Here is a 19,004-nt window from a genome sequence, read left to right as displayed (position 1 = left end):
TGATTTTTCGCCAGCAAAGCTCAAACGGCTTAGCATTCCCTTAGCTCTGGGCTCCACACAGACAGTAAATTAGAGGCTATTCCTTCTATTGACAATCAAACTGTACAAAGGCAGAAAGCTAAATGAGCCGTGCAACATTATCCATCCCTCATATTGCAAAACCACCATAGATCACACTCAAACTGAAGCATTAACAAGTTACTTGTGATGAGGTGCTAATAATGTGGTTTAGTTTTCCAAGTAGAGTTTAACAAATTTTAAAAGGCAAAGCTTTGCTATTAACCAAGTAACAGACGGAAACTTGACTTCATCATGAGTTATTAAAATAGTCACCTCTTTACAGTAAGGCTATTGTGCTTTCTCTTCTTTTCTACTAAGAACTGCAGAGAAGAAAGCCACTTACAGCTTCAGTGTCTGTGCATATGAGTGGAGACTGGAAATCATAACTGAAAGCTCCAGCTAGGTACTTCTGGGTAAGTGCTTGTGTAGCTATTCTGTGTTGGTAACATGCAGGCTGTCTTCAGGAGAACTCTCCAGAGGTGTCGGGCAGTGACACTAAGGGCAGGTCTACACTTAAAAGCTGCACCGGTGCAGCTGCGTCATTGTAGCACTTCAGTGAAGATGCTACTACATCAACGGGCTTTTCCCATTGGCGTTGTTAATTCACTTCTGCAGGAGGCGCTAGTTATGTCGTTGGGAGAAGCCCTCTTGCTGGCATAGTGCTGTCTACACCTGGGGCTAGGCTGGTATATCTGCTTCGCTCAGGGGTGTGGACTTTTCATGTAGTAGTGTAGACCTGGCCCAAGGGTATGTCTACACTGCAATTACGGCTGGCCTGTGCCGGCTGGCTTGTGCTGCGAGGCTGTTTAACGGCAGTGTAGACTTTCAGGCTCAGGGTGGAGCCCGGGCTCTAGGACCCTGCGAGGTGGGAGGCTTCCAGAGCCTGAACTGGAACATCTACACCGCAATTAAACAGCCCCATTAGCCTGAGTCAGTTGGCACGGGCCAGTTGTGGGTGTCTAATTGCCGTGTAGACACAGCCTAAATGAATGATTCCAGGGCTGGAAACCAGGAAGTCCTGCATTCTAATCCAAGATTTGCCTCTAGTTTACTATATGGTCTTGGGTAGATCACTCCATATCTGTGCCTTAGTTCCCCTCCCCCCCAAACCAGAGAATAATAATGTTTACTCACCATCTCACAGGGGTTTTGTAGGGACTAATGTACAGTATGATTAGTTTGAATCTAGCTGCCAAGTTTGGTGAAGAACCTTGAGCGAAATTTTATGCAAATTATTTAATGAGCCAGATTGTTAATTTGCAAATAATTTGCATATAACCATACATTTCAGTTTAAAGAAAAGATGTGGCTTTGAGGGTCATGCCAGGCATTGACCTAGCAGCCCTGATAAATGAAGCCCTTAACTTTAACTATAGGGCAGTAGCAGGCAAGTTTCCCAAACACTGCTCTTTGTTAGGCCTCTTCCAACACAATTTATAATGATGTCCCCCAAACCTCCTCTTAAAGGGCCGGCTCCCACGAGCCAAAACACAAACTCTAAAAACACAATGAGCATTAACGTGACATCCAAATTCACTTCAAAATACATTTTGGAATAAATCATTACAATTATTACAAGGGCCTTACATCGACTTAAAAGGAGAGCATCTCTCTCTCTCTCAACCGTGCTATGGCTGTTTCCATCAATTAACACAGACTCAACTGACACTGTAGGCTTCAGAGTGACACACAGACAGAGTGGCAATCCTGGAATCTCCTTATATAGCTGGGTGAGTAATAGCTACCTTGCCTCTAAAGTAAAGAGCCTGAGGCCTTCATTAATAAGGGCTGGGAAGTGCACAGACATATCAAATACTCAGCAGAAGCACTGGGACTGGATTTCCTGTGCTCCTTCTGGCCTTGCCGCTCAGCGCACATTCCCCTAGGCACATTCCCCCCAGGGGATTTGGTGAGGGAGAATATCTCACTTTTGACATTGTCCCCGAGGTGTGGGCAGGCAGGACAGCCTTGCTGATCATGTGCCCCATGAGATACGTGATATTTGGCAGGTCTGTCTCTCCTGCTACAGCTAGGAATAGGATTGCCAACTTTGTAATTTTTAAAAACTGGACACTCCAGTAGGAGTGCTGGAACCTCCCCTGCCCCCCAGACCTCACCCCTATCCTGACACTACCCCCTAAAACCTCATCCCCCATTCGCTCCTCTTTCCCCCTCCCTTCGTTGCTCGCTGCTTTTCCCCTCTCCTCCCCTTCTTGCGTGGGTCGGGAAGGACTCCTCTGCAGAGCTGGGACTGGGAGTTGCAGCAACCTGATGCAGGTAGGAGGTGGCCCTGGCTCAGTAGGGGCTGGCGCAGGTGATGACCCGGTGCCTCCCTGCCTGCAGTAACTGGACTTTGGGTGTTCGGTCAGTAGATCTGACTGGACAGCGTCAGGTCCTCTTTTTGACCACACTTTCTGGTTGAAAACCAAACAGCTAGCCCCCTAGCTAGGAAGCTAAGCTGCAGTTTAAATCCACAGTCTGCTGTAGAGATTTCTAGCCAGGCCAAGGCTCAGCCATAAAACTCCTGCAGAGCTGCAGAGAGTCCCTGGGCGCTCGTTCAGGTTTCAGGCAGATACTGCCCAAGGTCTCCTCGCCAACCAGGATGAGAAAGAGAAAGAGAAAGCTCCCCCGGGTGCTGTGAAGACATGCTTGTACGACTCTGCAAGCAGCACCTCCTGCTACCTCCACACCTGCCCCTTTTGAATCAGGGTTCACCAACACTGCCGTGCACACCCACAGCTCACCGCAGGGTAGTCCCATGGCTGGCATCGACAGCTGCTGTCCTCCCACGCGGGGGACTGACTGCTGTCCTACTTCTGTCTTTTACTGTAAATTGCTAATATCAGAAAATGCTGAAGCTGCACAATGGCCCTTCTGTTGCTGCTCGCAACGTTTCCAGGATGTCTCAGAGTTTCCTGTATTTTTTTGGTGGGTTTGCTGAGGTTTCGGTCTTGTCTTCTCATCCCCCTTTTGCAGCTGGAGGAACTGAGGAACAGAAGCGCCTAGGGGCACAGATCTCAGCATGAATGCTTGTCCTTGGCCCCAAATGCAGGAATTGAGCGTGTGCAGAATTTCCAAAGAGAGGTGGGCGGGAGGAGCTGGTGAGCCAGAAGAGAGGTGCAGGCCAGGGGATGAGCATGGTCTCGGGAACAGGTGTGTGCCACTCACTTTCAGAGCTTCAGGGAGCCAGCTTGGGCTCACGGCAGCTAGGAGCGACGGACACAAGGTAGAAGACACAGAAGAGGGAGGGCTCCAGTTTGGCCTTCGTTGGCAGTTGGTCTCCCAAATGAGGGAGCAGGGACATTTCATTGGTGTGAGAGAGGAAGATGTGGGAATGGGAGAGGGAGGAAAGCAGATACAACCATGGGGTTGGCTTATGGTGGCAGATCAGGGAGTGAGGTGGTAAGCAGAGCTGGTGGTGGTGAAGACGGAGGCACCTACTTGAGGGAAACCTGTCAGGAGGGGAAGGATCACTGAGACAGCTCTGATTCTGCCAGCTGACTGGGCTCACTTGGATTTTGCCTGGCATTTTTTTGGATCAAGTAGTTTTGGGTTCACAGCATTAATTAGCATATGTAATTTTTTTATTAGCATAGGATAATATGACGGATAGTGGCATGGACACATAGCACTGCCCACATAGGCTAGATACATCATGGGTATTGAAAATTGCCCTATCATGAGGCTGTACGGAGTTCCAGAAAAGTGGTCCCTTCAGCAATCCCCAGAGCCATCTTTTGCCGCTCGGACAATTCCATCAAGTGCCACGTTTAGCCAGTGGCCTTGGGGGGAGCCACATGGATCCAGGCGGAGCAGGACATGGTGCTGCAGACAGAGCATGCAATAAAACAGGCTGGCTCCAAAATCTTTGTGCACTTGGACCATGGACTCACTTCTCGTCCATCCTGCTTTTCCGCTGGCCTATATGTGCCAATGTAGCTTCTGAAAATAGATTCTCTGGGAGCACAGCCCTGCAGGGGATTCTTTGATTACATTTCTCTTAGTAACTCATGAAACCCACGGGAGAGCCGGCAATAGAAACTACATCACCTGCCTCGCAGGCCTATACTTGACTATATCTATACTCTGCCTTTACAGGCCATCACCCATTAAGTGTGTACTGCAGGAGCAGTGTTACACAAGGGTTTATGCAGCTCTGACTGTGTTAGTTACTGCCAAGTGCTGGAGGCTATTGCAGGAATACTTTCCCCCAAGAAAGCCCAGTGAAAACTCCGATAAGCAGTTTGTGTGCAAGGAGTTCACATGAAAAGTGAAAGTTCTAAGTATGTCATCTTGTTCTTCCCCTTTCAGTGTCTTGTTGCTGAACTCCTTCATTGGCAGTTGCACCCTGGGGTGGAGGCTTGTGGATGAAGACACCAAGCCAGGTCATCTCATGTAGATGGATGCATGGAGCAGACCCTCCAGGCACACATCTCTTCTGTTCCACCTGCAAGGGTGACTCAGCCATCTCTCCATCCCCACCCTCCTTAGGACATGCCAAGATCTCCCTCTGTAATCCAAGGCCTCTTCTGAGAATAAAGACTGGGTGTGCAGGTGAGTGGGATGTAAATTGTCATCCCCCGAGTCCCATGGGAATGAGTCAGTAAAATAATGGAGCCGTCAATGAGATTATACTGGGGTATGTCCAGATCTGGTTCTGTCAGAGTGATTTTGAAGTACTGCTTAAAGTTACAGCTATTTCATAGCAGCACATCAGATTTTCCCCACTGGCTGCTCCACAATAGCCCTTTGCTTATCAAGGGCTACATCTGGGAATAGAAATTGTATGGCAGGCCCTGAATGCTCACAAAATTGGGGTTGGGGTGCGGAAGGGGGTGAGGGTTCTGGTTGGGGATGCAGGCTCTGGGGATGGGGCCAGAAATGAGGAGTTCAGGGTATGGGATGAGGGTCCGGGTTGGGGCACGGGAGTGGGGTGTGGGGGAGGGGATGAGGGCTCCGGCTGGAGGCGCGGTCTCTGGGGTGGGGGTGGGGCTGGGGAGGAGGAGTTTGGGGTGTAGGAGGGTGCTCTGGGCTGGGACTGAGGGGTTCGGAGGGCATATCTGGGCAGGGGCAGGGGGTTGGGGTATGGGAAGGGGTGTAGGCTCCGGCTGGGGGTGCGGGCTCTGGGGTGGGGCTGGTGTGCAGGAGGGTGCTCCAGGCTGGGATCAAGGGGTTTGGAGGGTGGGAGGGATCAGGGTTGGGGCAGGGGGTTGGGGTGTGGGGAGAGGCTCAGGGATGCAGGCTCCGGATGGCGCTTACCTCAAGCAGCTCCCGGAAGCAGCGGCATGTTCCTTCTCCAGCTCCTACATGGAGGCGCGGCCAGGCAGCTCTGCACACTGCCCAGTCCACAGGCACTGCCCCTGCAGCTCCCATTGGAGTGCCAGAGGAGGCCATTAGAGCGCGTAGGAGCCAGAGGGGGGCCATGCTGCTGCTTCTGGGAGCCGCATGGAGCGGCCCCCGACCCTGCTTCTCGGCTGGACTGCCAGAGTGGGGCAAGCCCCAGATCCCATTCCTCAGCGGGAGCTTGAGGGCTGGCTTATAATGGCTGGCAGGCTAGATCTGGCCTGTGGGCCATAGTTTGCCCACCCCTGTGTTAGAGTGTAGGATCAGAGCCCAGTGTGTCCATCTTCCCTCGTATTGAAATCAGGGTCATCTGCTTGGTGTCAGCCCACAAAATGATTCACTGTGTACTTTGCTGATGGCAAGATACACAAGACGGCCCCAGCAGTTCAGGCCTAGGGAAAGTACTACTGCATAGGGGAACCAAGGTAGATTTTAATTTTAGCATCTCTGCAGTTTGGTTTTCTGTCCTGAATTTCCACTGTGCACACAGCCATAGAGGAGTTTGTATTGATGATGTGGAGCCCTGTTTTTATTTTACCTCAGCAATTGCCTGTATTCCTCCCCCTCTCCGGATGTGAGATTTTAAAAACTCCCTGGTTTGGGCCAGTCTGGGAATTTTGCAAGAACAGGAGGGGCAGGGATAGCTCAGTGATTTAAGCATTGGCCTGCTAAACCCAGGGTTGTGAGTTTAATCCTTGGGGGGCACTTAGGGACCTGGGGCAAAAATCAGTACTTGGTCCTGCTAGTGAAGGCAGGGGGCTGGACTCAATGACCTTTCAGGGTCCCTTCCAGTTCTATGAGATAGGTATATCTCCATATATTTTTTTTTATTTATTTTTCTCCAGCTACAGTGCAAAACAACAAGAACAAATGAGTCATAGTGCCATTGAAATACGGAGAGCTATTCTGATTTACACAGTTGAGAATCTAGCCATTTGTTCTCATAATTCTAATAATTTTCCACTGTATATACTATTTTAAAATCAGTTCCTCTGTCCCCTCCTGCCTCCCCCTCTGGGGTAAATGAATTTATCTGGCATTTATAGCACTAGACTAGGAGTGAATTCTTGTAGTCACTCTACCGTTTGCTGTGCATCATTGGGTACAACCTTTAGGTCCTCCATCTATGAGATGGAAACAGGAAAACTTACTCACTCCTCTAAATCACATGAAAGATACTGTGGACACAAACAATGTATTATTATCACTGCCTCCTACTCAGCATATTTTCCTGTTGCCATCAATTTCCTTCCCTTTCTCTTGAGTTTGTGCAGATCATTTTTGGGGCAAATGCTAGACTCACCCCCAGGCTACTGCATTTAGACCTTCCGGGGGTGTGTGTGAAAATTCCAATCAATACAACTGACACACAGTACCTCTCTTTACAATGTAAAAAATGATTTCTCCAGCTGCTGCAGGACCTGGACTGAATCCAGCCCAGTGAGGATAAGTTGTCATAACTTTCGCCAGGGGTTAGAGCAGGAGAAGTAACCAATTGGACAATGTAAGAAGGTTTAAGATCCAACCCATGGGCTTGATTCTCCTCTCATGCACTCCAGTGTCCATCAGGAGTAACTCAGCTGAAGTCAGTGGAGATGACTGCAAGAAGAGAAATAGCCCCTGTGGGGGGAAGGAGGAGAGCTACTTTTATCTCACAGTTTCCTCTAGGTTCCCTGTCCTGCTACAGCCCACCCCATCCACACATTAATGCCAGCTACACTCGCTATTTCGGTAACCTCTCTGTTTGGCCCCGTTATTTCTTCTCACCTGATTGGGGCTGAGATTATTGTCACTGAGAACATGAATTATCCTATGAGATTCCCATTCTGGAGTTGTCGGCCATTCATCTGAACTACAGAGTGGTCACCCTCATTAAGCTGTTTAGAAGGAAGCCCCTTCTTTGGTTCTCCCCTTTGCATGCTGGATGCTTGGGGGCCCAATTCTCCTCTTACTTGGGTTTGACACGACTGTAACTCCATTGACTCCAGCAGAGTTGCTCCTGCTTTGTTCCAGTGTAAGCGACAGGAGAATCAGGCCCCCGTTTGTCCAGTGCACTAGCTCCTTCTCTTGTTAAAGGTCTTTGCATGCTTACACAGTAGCTAGAGTAAGATGTGTTATTTTCTTAGAGATTTCTTTCATCCTTCCACTATTTCCTGCTTTCTGATGCTGCTGGGAGACCAGACATTGACTTAAAAAAAGAATCTAACCCTTTGCAGGTTTAATGTCCATATACCTTTCCAGTTTAGGGTCTGAATTGCTTCTCTGTCCTATTTCCTAGTTTCTACATTACATTGCTAACTTGTGCCTCCTTCCTACTATCTGATTCTTCTCTTCCCACGTTGTTGCAGCCATTTCTCTTCCTCTGTGATCATTATTTCCTGGGTAACACTCCTTCTATACAGTAGCACTTTCATCTTTAAGGTGCATAACAAACATTAAGTAATTAAGCTTAGGTAGGTAAGTATCAATCTCTCTGTTTGACGCATAGGGGAACTTAGAGACAGAGAGGTTAAGTGACTTGCCATGACAACAGAGCTAGGCAGTCACAGAGCTGGGATTAGCGCTCAGTAGGAGTTCCTGGCTTCTAGTCCTGCAGTCTGACCACTAAATAATGCTAGTTCTCTCTAGCATCAGTGTTCTTCTTCCTATAGGCCTCCTCCTGCAATCTAGCTTAGCTTCTGTTTTACTGTGGTTATTTCTACCCTGTCTTACATCACTAACTATATTGCAAGGAATAGAGGATAACTGCCTGATGCTTATGGAAAATAGTTTCTTTATAAGGGACAGCAACCTATATCTATGATACAGTGTCATTCACAACACAAAATCATACACTTGTAGAAGATTACAGTATATGTTTCTTTGTAGAACACTGTGTATTGCTACAAGGCATAGAACAGTAGGCATCAAATGAAGACCAGTTTGTAAAATGCAGGAGAGGTGTCACCCCACTCTGTTTACGCTTCTGTGACAGAGTCTGCTTTCTGCTGCCTCTATTGCCTGCTTCACTCACCATTTCCTTCCTGTTTCTGTCTGTGCCTGATTAACTGACTTTATTATCAGGAGAGGTTTGAAGGGAAACTATGCTTCTGCTTTTCCAGGGTAATATCCCTCTACTACTGAGGTTACCGATACTGGTATTTGAAATGTATTCCTTTGGCCAAAGTCTAATTGAGTTACTAGGGTCCCACTGATTGAGCTGTTCAAGAGCAGTCCCTGTAACCAGGGCTTGAAAATATACGGTGGTGTTTATGCTACGTAAACTGAGTAACTGGTACGTTTTTGTTTCCTGTGTGGTGTGTCTTTAAATTTCTAGGAGTCCTCTAGCCATACAAATGGTTGTCATTTTGTGAGGCCGATCTGATATAGCATGTTACAGAGGAGAACCACAGTGTGCTCCTGCGTGCAGACTTTACTTTAGATGTTTGCCTTAATCTCAGACCAATCAGTCAGCTCCGAAGGAGAGAGCATGAAAAGCATATTGGATAGAATGGGTCAAAAATTTGAATTTTCATCCTGTAGAGAATGCTAATATATTGAAATCAATTATCCCAAATCAGAGGAAATTTTGAAATATCAAAATATTTTGCTTCAGCTTGGTTAGATATGATTGTGTGCCCCCCTGACCTGCCATGGTGCATCCTGGGAGTTGTAGTTTTAATCCCATAATGCACTGTTCCAGTTCAACCAGAGTCCATCATGAGAGATGTAGTCCAGCCTGGGAGCCCAGTCCATCAGGGAGAATGGGGGCACAAGGCACCTGAATTACAACTCCCATGCGCCACCATGGCAGCTCAAGAAGACACAGATTAATGCTGAACTGACCCAAAACATTTCATTTTGGTTTGACAGACTGATGTGTTTTGATTTCAATGACTCTAATCCAAAGTGAAATTCTTTGTTTAAATTTTCGGATGGAAAATTGAAACATTTCATCAAAATTGAAATTTTCCCATGGAAAATTTTGGATGTGAGGAAACTACATTTTCTGTTGAAAAAACATTTTGATGGAGAATTGTTAAGCAAGTCTAACATCAGATACCTACCAGTCAATGGACTAATCCTATTAGCCAGGGGAGGGGACAAAAGAACAAAATGGGGGCTTAACGGCAAGCTGCAGTTGCAATGCTCTCATGAGAAAATTAGCTTCCACCTTCCCAGGTGCCAGGACTCCCAACATGGTGCTGTCCCTAGACCCTGTTTAGGAGACTCTGTTTTCCAGATTGGCCTCTGTCTAGTAGTTGTCTGATATATTTGAAAACGTCCTCTTGCCTTTGGAAGAAAGAAGGAGCATGCTGCTTGGGAACGCTATGAGAAGTAGCAGAGGCATGGGAGCTGTCTATCTGCACATATAGGGAGACAGCTTTGCATCATTCAGATTTGCTTCAATGATAAAAGTTAGGAATTGAGCTAGGAAATGGTGTAAAAGCTTTTGAGGATATGGCCCCTAATCTTTAAAATGGAAATTGAAATTCTGCAATTGATAATTTAGACAGTGAGCGGGTGACTGGATATGCTGATCTCTGCTAGTTAAAAGAGATTTCCCCACTACAATAACCCTAGTCCCCAAGGACAATGTGTACTATCTAATCTAACTCTTTATGTAAAGATCACATCAGTAACCAGTCAAGCAGGTGAATTAACCACAGTATAAATTCACAACACATTTCAGCTTCCGTCTTCACCAGATGATGAAAGATTCATCTCAATCACTGCATAACCTGTAGAATTTCAGACTGTTTTTCAAAGAAACACTGCAGAACAGTAGACAAGGATGTGTTCTAAAGAATTCCAGATGCTGTAGGGGTATGTTGCTCTCAATAATCCTTAATGCTGAGTCACATTCAGCTGTCTACTAGAGCTGGTCAAGAATGTAGGGATGAAACTCCTTTTGATGACTATTTTTGTTTTGAAAAAGTTTTGAAAATGTCCCATTTTGACATTTTCTGAATGAAATGTTTTGATTTTTTTTTCAGTTTAAAATAACTTTTTATTTAGAAACACGTTATTTCATATTACTGTTTTAAAAATGAAAAGGTCAAAATTGAAATATAACATTTCTATTTATTGAAGCAAAACATTTCAACTGCCCTGAAACATTTTTTTTAATTTTTATTTTTAGTTAGTGAAAATTTTTGAGATTTTGGCTTTTTGTCCTGAATTGGGGCAGGAAAAAATTTCAAAATCTCAGATTTCTTGTCCCGAGAAGAACATTATTTCCTGACCATCAATGTAGAATCTGAGAAATCCTCTTGGTATCAACCGAGTTCCTCTGGATTTACATCCATGCACATGGGCTCAGAATCTGAGGGATTGTGTCAAATTGCGCCCAATCCTGTGGGGCGCTCAGTGTCTCTGGTGAAGTGTTCAGTACAGCTGGTTGGGAAAAGATTTTCCTGTCCTTTGAAAATTTTCGAGATTTGAATTTTTTTCCTATTCTGCATTGGGATGAAACCAAGACCTTTTGAACAAGAGAGACCGTTCCCTGTTTAGCCAGTAGCCCTGAGCACTCACCTGTGATGTGAGGTCAGGGACCCACAGCTGAACCCAGACCCAGCTCACTGCCCTTAGCTGATTCAGCTAATTAACCTGGCCTCCTGCAGGCACATTCTTAAACCCTGCAGCAGGCCTGGGTCCCTGGCTGCTCCGCGGAGTCCCACAGCTGTGTTTCTGGCCCTGCTCGTGCTTTCAGCTCCTTCCTTGTTCCTGGCTCCTGCTCCTAGTTTCCTTCCCTGGCTCCTGCCCCTGCTTTGGCTGATACTTTGGTTCTGATTCCTGGCTCTCGGCTCCAGCTTGCTCTCTGGCCTTGGTGTTTGGCTTCTGACCATGGTTCTGTCCCTTGGTTCCTGCTTCCTGGCTCTAGCTCACTCGCTGGACTCGATAACTCGGCTCCTGATCAGGGCTCCGGCCACTAAGCCTGGTGAGCTCTGCTCCAACCATTAGGCCAGCCTCCTGCTCTGACCATTAGGCAAGACCACCCACGGCCCAGTCCTTAAAGAGGGTGACCTGGGTTCAAGTTCTCACTCTGCCTGATTTGGAGTAGGGACTTGAACCTGAGTCTGTGCATCTCAGCTGAATGCCTTTCTCACTGGGGTATGGGCTATTTTGAATGGAGGATGCACTGACTCTCTGTCTCCCTCCCTCCCTGATAAAAAAAAAACCTCTTTTTTGACAAATTGGTATTTTTCCAGTGAAAAACTGTGTAGATGAAAAATTCCAGACGTCTTGTAGTATGGAGCACCCACAGTTACCAAGGCTGGGAACCATTGTTACAAGATACTGTCTACTCCCTTGTCATCAAATCATTCTGGGATATGTTAGCTGTGGCAGTTGCCCTGCGAACTAGGGTTGTGCTAGATTATAAAGCAGGCTATAGGTATTTTATAGACCATATATTAGGTGGGTGGGAATATGTACCTGCGAAGCCAGCATCTGGCATTAGTGCTGCTGCAGAATCTCACCCAGGACCTAGAGCCAGTGGCCTGTAATTGCCCACTAGCTGAGTGAGAGTGGAAAGAAAACGATAGAGAAAAAGTGACAGTGTGTCCGCCTCAAAACAGTACTGAGATTCACAGCCCATGTCAGAGACACTGACCCAACTGTCACGTCTTAGCACTTCCTTTTACAGGTCGCTACGAGAGAGAAAGAGAGAGATGGTGCCGTAGGGGAATTCCCTCTCCCTGCCACGCAGCCCCCTTTATTTGTGATGGTATATGAAGCCTGCGTGAGGCAGAGACCTTTGGCTGATAGAGCCAGTGCCTGCTGAGTAATACATGAAATGCCGTTTGGGTTTCCAAAACCATCAGTCAGGAACCCTGCTCTGGACCACACAGCACACACTCATCTGAGCTCACGGAGACAATCAGGGATCGGAATTTCCCCTCCTTCTTTTTGTTCCGGTGGTGAGGAACCACATTATCAGGCTGAAGTTAAACCTTTTTGTGAGCTTGGCCAAGAGATTGCAGCTCTGCATTTCCATGCACTGCCACAGGTGAACAGTGTCCGCGGAAGGAATCATTACAACAGGGCAACTTCCCCCCCGCCCCGCACTTCCAACGTGAAAGAGGATTTGACTGAACCTTTGCAGCATGTCTGCAGGCCTTGTTAGCCACACAATAAATGCTTTTCATTCATGGCTCTGTTGTAAAGGAAATGAAGAATGTTGGAGGCCAGAATACAAATATACAATGAAGGGGCCATTGGGTGACTCAGTTTTGCCTGGTGGAATTACATTCCTACTGTATTTGCTGATAAGGAAAATATCCTTGCAAACTGATGGAATGTTTCAGAAGAAACAAAATTTGGGTTATAATCAGCCAAATTCCCCCTCTCTCCCATGGTGAGTGATTGCAACAGGAATGTGAAGTTGTCACATGAGCAGGAAGTAAACAGAAAAGCTCATCAGCCCTGTCATATGACCCCTGTGAGTCCTTCCCTCCCAGCAGCCACTCTCACAGTTCTTCCCCTGAGCACTAGTGCATGGGGTGGGGGAAGCAGAGCTGGATTTAACTCTCCATCACATTCTTGGCATGTTTTGCTGCCCTACTGCCAAAAGATACTGAATGCTTTATGGGTTCCAGATATGCTCAGTAAAGGTAATGGGCAAAATGATATGGAAGTAAATATAAAATCACTGCTGATAAAATCTGCAGATGATACAAAGGTTGGCAGAGAGGTAAACAATGACGACAGGGCAGTCGTACAGAGTGATCTGAATCACTTGGCAAGCTCAACCAAATTTATTTTAATATAGCCAAATGCAAAGTTAGAACAAGGAATGCAGGCCATATGTACAGAATGGTGGACTGTATCCTGGAAAGCAACTACTCTGAAAAGGGTTTATTAGTTGAGTTGTTTGTCCACTATGACTAACTTCAGGGAAGAATTGGTTGCGAATCTAAACGTGAAAGGCAACTTGAGTGATAGTGAGCATGCTTCGGCAGTCTGGGCAGCTTTTTTTTTTTTTTTTTTTGCTTGGGGCGGCAAAAATGGAGCCGGCCCTGTTGCCAAAGCGATAATATTAAAGGCACAACAGCAAAGTATCCTCACACAAAGAAAAAACAGGAAGAGGCCAATATGGTTGCATAATATGCTCTTTAATGACCTACAAATAAAAAAAAAAAAAAGGAATTCTACAAAAGTGAAAACACAGATAAAATTGCTAAGGAGGAATACAAAAGACTAGGCCAAGCATGTTGGAAGAAAATTAGAAAGCCTAAGGCACAAAATGAATTACACCTAGCAAGGGACATAAAACACAATAAGAAGAGTTTCTATAAATACTTTAGAAGCAAAAGAAGGACAAAGGAAAGCATAAGTTCACTAGTTAGCATGGAAGGAGACCTAATATCAGATGACACCAAGAAGGCAGAGGTGTTTAATATCTCTTTTGCTTCAGTTTTCAATAAAAAGGTTAATTGTGACCAGGTGCTTAACACAATTAATATTAATAACAAGGGGGGAAGGAACACAAACCAGAATAGGGAAAGAACAAATTGCTAAACAATCAATTTGTAAGCACTTAGAGGATAATAGGGTTATAAGGAATAGCCAGGATAAATTTGTCAAGAACAAATCATGCCAAACCAACCTCATTCCAGAGTTACTGGCCTAGTGGATGGGGTGATGCAGTAGATGTGATATATCTTGATTTTAGTAAGGTTTTTGACTCAGTCCCACATGACATTTTCATAAGCAAACTAGGAAAATGTCATCTAGATGAAATTATTATGTGGTGGGTGCACAACTGGTTGAAAGACTGTACTCAAAGAGTTTCACTGTCAAACTGGGAGGATGTATCTAGTAGGAGTCCTCAGGGATCTGTCCTGGGTCTGGTGCTATTCAACAGTTTCATTAATGTTTTGGATAATGAAAGAGAGAGTATGCTTTTAAAATTTGCAGATGACACCAACCTGGGAGGAATTGCAAACACTTTGGAGGACAAGATTAGAATTCAAAATGATCTTGATAAATTGGAGAATTGATCTGACACCAGTAAAGGAAATTCAATAAAAACAAGTGCAAAGTACTAGACTTAGGAAGGAAAAATCAAATGCACAATTACAAAATAAGGAATAACTGGCTAGGCAGTAGTACTGCCTAAAGGGATCTAGGGGTTATAGTGGATTACAAATTTAATATTAGCTTGCTGACTGATGCAGATGCAAAAAAAGTAAATATAATTCTGGCATGTTTTAACAGGAGTGTCATATGTAACATCCAGAAGGTAATTTTCCTTCTCTACTTGACACTGGTGAGGCCTCAGTTGGAATACAGATTTGGGAGCCAAACTTTAAGAAAGTTTTGGACAAACTGGAGAGAGTCCAGAGCAACAAAAATGATAAAAGGTTTAGAAAACCTGACCTATGATGAAAGGTTACAAAATATGGGCATGTTCAGTCTTGAGAAGGGGAACCTGATAAAAGTCTCCAAATATGTTAAGGGCTGTTATAAAGAGGATGTGATCTATACTTCTCCATGTCCATTGAAGGTAGGACAAGATGATGTCACTCCCTGCATTATATAGCTTTAGCATATGGCAGGAACCCTTTGTTTCAAAACTTGGTTCCCAGACCAGTTTGTGGAAAAATACTGACATCCCAAGATGGAGTCCAGAGTCATGTGGCCTGGTTACCTGGCCTTGTAGAGTCATAGCAGCCATTGCTTACAGGCTGTCTATAGCGTTCTCAGGAAGGCTCACCAGGTGGGGGATAAGCTTCTCCTAAGGCCTATTGTTTCCTCTAATGGCTCTTTGCGCTGAATAGGCCCTTCCCCACTCACTATCTAGACTGAAAGCATCTTGTTTAGTTGGCGTTACCCAGGTGTAACTACATTTGAAGAACAGATACACAGTCAGTATTTATAACTTCAGATACAAAAGTGATATTTGCATACTAATGGATGATAATATTCAGCAAATCATAACTTTCCCAATGACACTTCACATGACTTATCTTGTACAAAATGTATCATAATTATGTCATAATCATATCACTATGAAGCATATGGGGTGCAGTGTCACAGTCACTGCACCATTCTAGGAGATGTCATAGTTGCCACCCCTATACTGGGCTTTTTGGCCACTGGATCTGAATAAACATGGATGTAATAACGTATCCCCAGCTCACACCTAAATTCTACCTTCCATGCTGGCATATTCAGCGCCAGCATGGAGTCTACCTATCCATGATGCAGGAAATGCAAATGGCCCTCAGCATGGCCACTTTACCCCTTGCATGGAGGTATCATGGAGTTCCATAGCCCAGAAGCCTTGTTTGAGTCCTTCCTGTTGGACTGCAAGATCTTTGGTGCAGGGACAGTCCCTTTGTTCTAGCTGTGCACAGTGCTCAGCACAATGGGAAGCTGATCCCTGACTGGGGCGTCTAGGCTCTGCCACCTTACAAATAATAAAAGACAATATAATAATAATAATAATAATAGCGCTTTTTGAAACACTCCATCTTTCCCAGCTTACTGGTACTTGGAATGCTTAATTTTCCCTCCCAGGAGTGCCACTTTCCTCAGCTCTGCTAGAAGGGTTAGAGTTGGATTTCACATGGCAGAACACAGCATTTAGTTTGGCATCATGTGGCAGAACTGCTGAATTGATGAAGGAAGCGTGGGATTGAAAACCTCACCAAAGCTTGGGGTTAAACTGTTAACCAGGAAGGCAGACATCAAACAAGAAAGTGTCACCCATTTTGGAGCTTTTTTATGTTAGTAGGGACAGATCCTCACACGGCATAAATCAACATATCAGATAAGTCAGTGGAGCCATAGCGATTCACAACATCTGAGGATCTGGCCCATAACATTAATTTCAGGTTACAATATCATTAATGTTCAAGTTACTGCTTGAAGTGGAGAACATTAAAGGACAGATCATGGTCCCTGACTGTTCCCTCTTTGTGTGAACACCCATGCTGGAAGAACTGCTGTCTGAGGGTTTCATCAGCAGGGGGAAATCCCTGAGTGGTATAAAGCAGGTGAGGGCTCCTATGCCACCCTCTCCTGACGTGGGCACAGGGGGAGGGGTTTGGTGCAATTTGGAATGACCTGCATGTTCCTTCACCCTGATGATCACCATCTGCTGGAAGAGTTCCTTGGCTGCTTTGAACTGTACCAAGGATACAGCCTAGCCCCTGGAGGAAGTAGTAAGGTGGCCATGACATTAAGGTGAGGAACAGGCTGGGAAACTTCAGACCAGTGGTTCTCAAACCTTTTGTACTGGTGACCCCTTTCACATAGCAAGCCTCTGAGTGCGACCCCCCTTATAAATGAAAAACATTTTTTTACATATTTAACACCATTATAAATGCTGGAGGCCTGAGGGTCCCGACCCCCAGTTTGAGAACCCCTGCTTTAGAAAGATGTATTATTATAATAATGTGATACAGAATTGAAAATAGGGACAGTTAGCCCAGTTCTTATTTCAATTGCAAAGTTGCTACTCAGTCTATACATAGTATTTTTATAATCAATTTGTTTGTGACACAGTTCCAGTTCGGATGTGGGTTTGTACAGATGCCAGCTCAGAGAAGGAGCAGAGCATTAGCATATGTGATTCACACATCCCTTTAATATAATGTATCACAGTTCGTGTAGGAAAAGCAGGAACGGGGAATACAAAATTGCGATTGTACTGTCTTGGCTATGTTTGAAGGGACGGAAGGAAAACTGGCTGTTTGGGTGGGACCACTTAAGTTTTGTTCATAAATCCTGAGAATTTTATCCAGGCGTTTCCTCTTTGTACAAATACACAAAGACATTCCAAGATTTTGCTAAAAGAATTTGCAAGCTTTCCTATGCTTTTCTTACTGCTCTGATTCCTGGGGAAACTGAGGTGGATCTGAGTTATCACTTAGGACTGACTTGGAAAAGGAATATTAAGAAATCCTGAAAAGTCTCACTTTAAAAAGTATCTTAGCTATTACTTTACAGGAATGAAAATATAGGCTGTTATGATTCTGTTTTTGCCATAACAAATGTGTTTCAAATTCTTTGAATCTAGTTGCTTAGCCTGAGTGAATGTGATTATTTCTGTTTTGTCACTGGGTGTTGTTATTTTTATTCATTATTTGTATTGCAGTAGCACTTAGGATTCATAGATTCATAGACTCTAGGACTGGAAGGGACCTCAAGAGGTCATAGAGTCCAGTCCCCTGCCCTCATGGCACGACCAAATACTGTTGAGCCCCAGTCTTGGACTGAGACCCCCCTGCGCTAGATGCTGTACAAACACAGAACAAAGAGATGATCCCTCCCTGCAGGAGAAAGGATATGTTATTATCTGCAGTAGTACGGACGGGGAACTGGGACACAGAAAAAAGAAGGCCAGAATTTTCAGAAGGGCTAAGCACAGTTTGAGATCAGGCTTCTGAAACAGCTCTGTTGAGAAAAAAGGGAACGGCTCAGTGCGGTGCTCCTGTGAGAAGTTGGTCCCAGTTGTGGCTGTTGCTGAGCACTCTTTGAATATCTGACCCCATGTGACTTGCAACAGGTCACACAGGAAGGCTGTAGCAGAGCTGGGGAGTGACCTAGATCTCATGATTCCTAAGCCAATGCTTTAACCAGCCTTCTTCTGTAGCTTCCAGTGGTAAATTGCTCGTCCCATCCTAGCTGCTAATAGTAAAGTTAAGCATATGTTGGAGCAATTTAAGTTGTCTTGGCATCTATAATTCAGATGCTTAGAAGAATCATGCTGGCAAGAGGTGGGGAACACTTTATTCATTCAGTAGGGTGGGACATATCATACCAGTCATTAGTGATAAGTGGGATGGTTGAAAACGTGCAGTATAGAAGACAAATCACCCCTGAGTTTGCACTTGTGCTAACAGGTGTCTGAGTCCAGCCAATCCATGTGGTTCGAACTTCTTGAGGTAAGGCATATCCTGTGAATCACTTCTTAGGACCAAAAACCTGGCATGGTCAACAAGCCTACCGGCCTCCCAACCTCTAGAGGGCTTACAGCAGAGAAAGTAACATTAGGACAGTGTAAAGGAGACCTAATGAAAATACACCAGCTTTAATGCAGTGCGTGCAACTGTTTGGTTACATTTCCTGTTCCCCGGTCCCTGGCTTGCATCTGTGCTGCTTATCACTTCTCCCTCAGAGTAGGATTTTACACTGATCAGAAGCAACTCTCCCCTTGCTGCCCATTATCCTGGTGCTTCTAATCATTCCAATTCTCAGTGCAATTTACTTTTGACCACTTTGGCATTTGCTTGCTCCATCTGAAAATGTGATCATGGCCAAGTATACACCAAAGAGCCACCTGAGAAAGGAGGACACGAATGCAGTGAAAGGCTTTTGCGACTCCCCAGCAGAGGATCCCCTATACACTGGTTAATCCTGCCAGTGGTTATGTTGGCCTTAGGGGTGCTTTGCACCAGTGGCATGGTACAAAGCAACCTGAATTCAGGGGAGAATCTGCTCTGGTGCCCTGGGAATATCAAAGGTGCTATTTAAAAACTATATGTAATTCACAGTCCTCTGGTCTTCCTATAGGGCAGCAATCTCTACCCTCTGGAGCCACATGCAGCATTTGAGCACCTACATGTGGAGTCCATGCTTGAAGCTTTTCTCACTCTTGGTGGTCACAG

General features: G+C 45.3%; 1 long non-coding RNA gene across 1 annotated transcript; it reads left to right on the top strand.

The window, feature by feature from the left end:
- Positions 1 to 387: 387 nt before the first annotated feature.
- LOC117882063 lies at positions 388 to 12,454 on the top strand. Its single transcript, XR_004646929.1, has 3 exons — positions 388 to 473; positions 4,372 to 4,614; positions 12,032 to 12,454. It is a non-coding gene; the product is annotated as an uncharacterized LOC117882063 (long non-coding RNA).
- Positions 12,455 to 19,004: the final 6,550 nt, after the last annotated feature.

Source organism: Trachemys scripta, chromosome 8, assembly GCF_013100865.1.
Source record: "Trachemys scripta elegans isolate TJP31775 chromosome 8, CAS_Tse_1.0, whole genome shotgun sequence".
NCBI classification, from domain to species: Eukaryota; Metazoa; Chordata; order Testudines; family Emydidae; genus Trachemys; species Trachemys scripta.
Note: the sequence above shows the minus strand (reverse complement) of the source record. Positions and strands in the feature narration are given on the sequence as shown.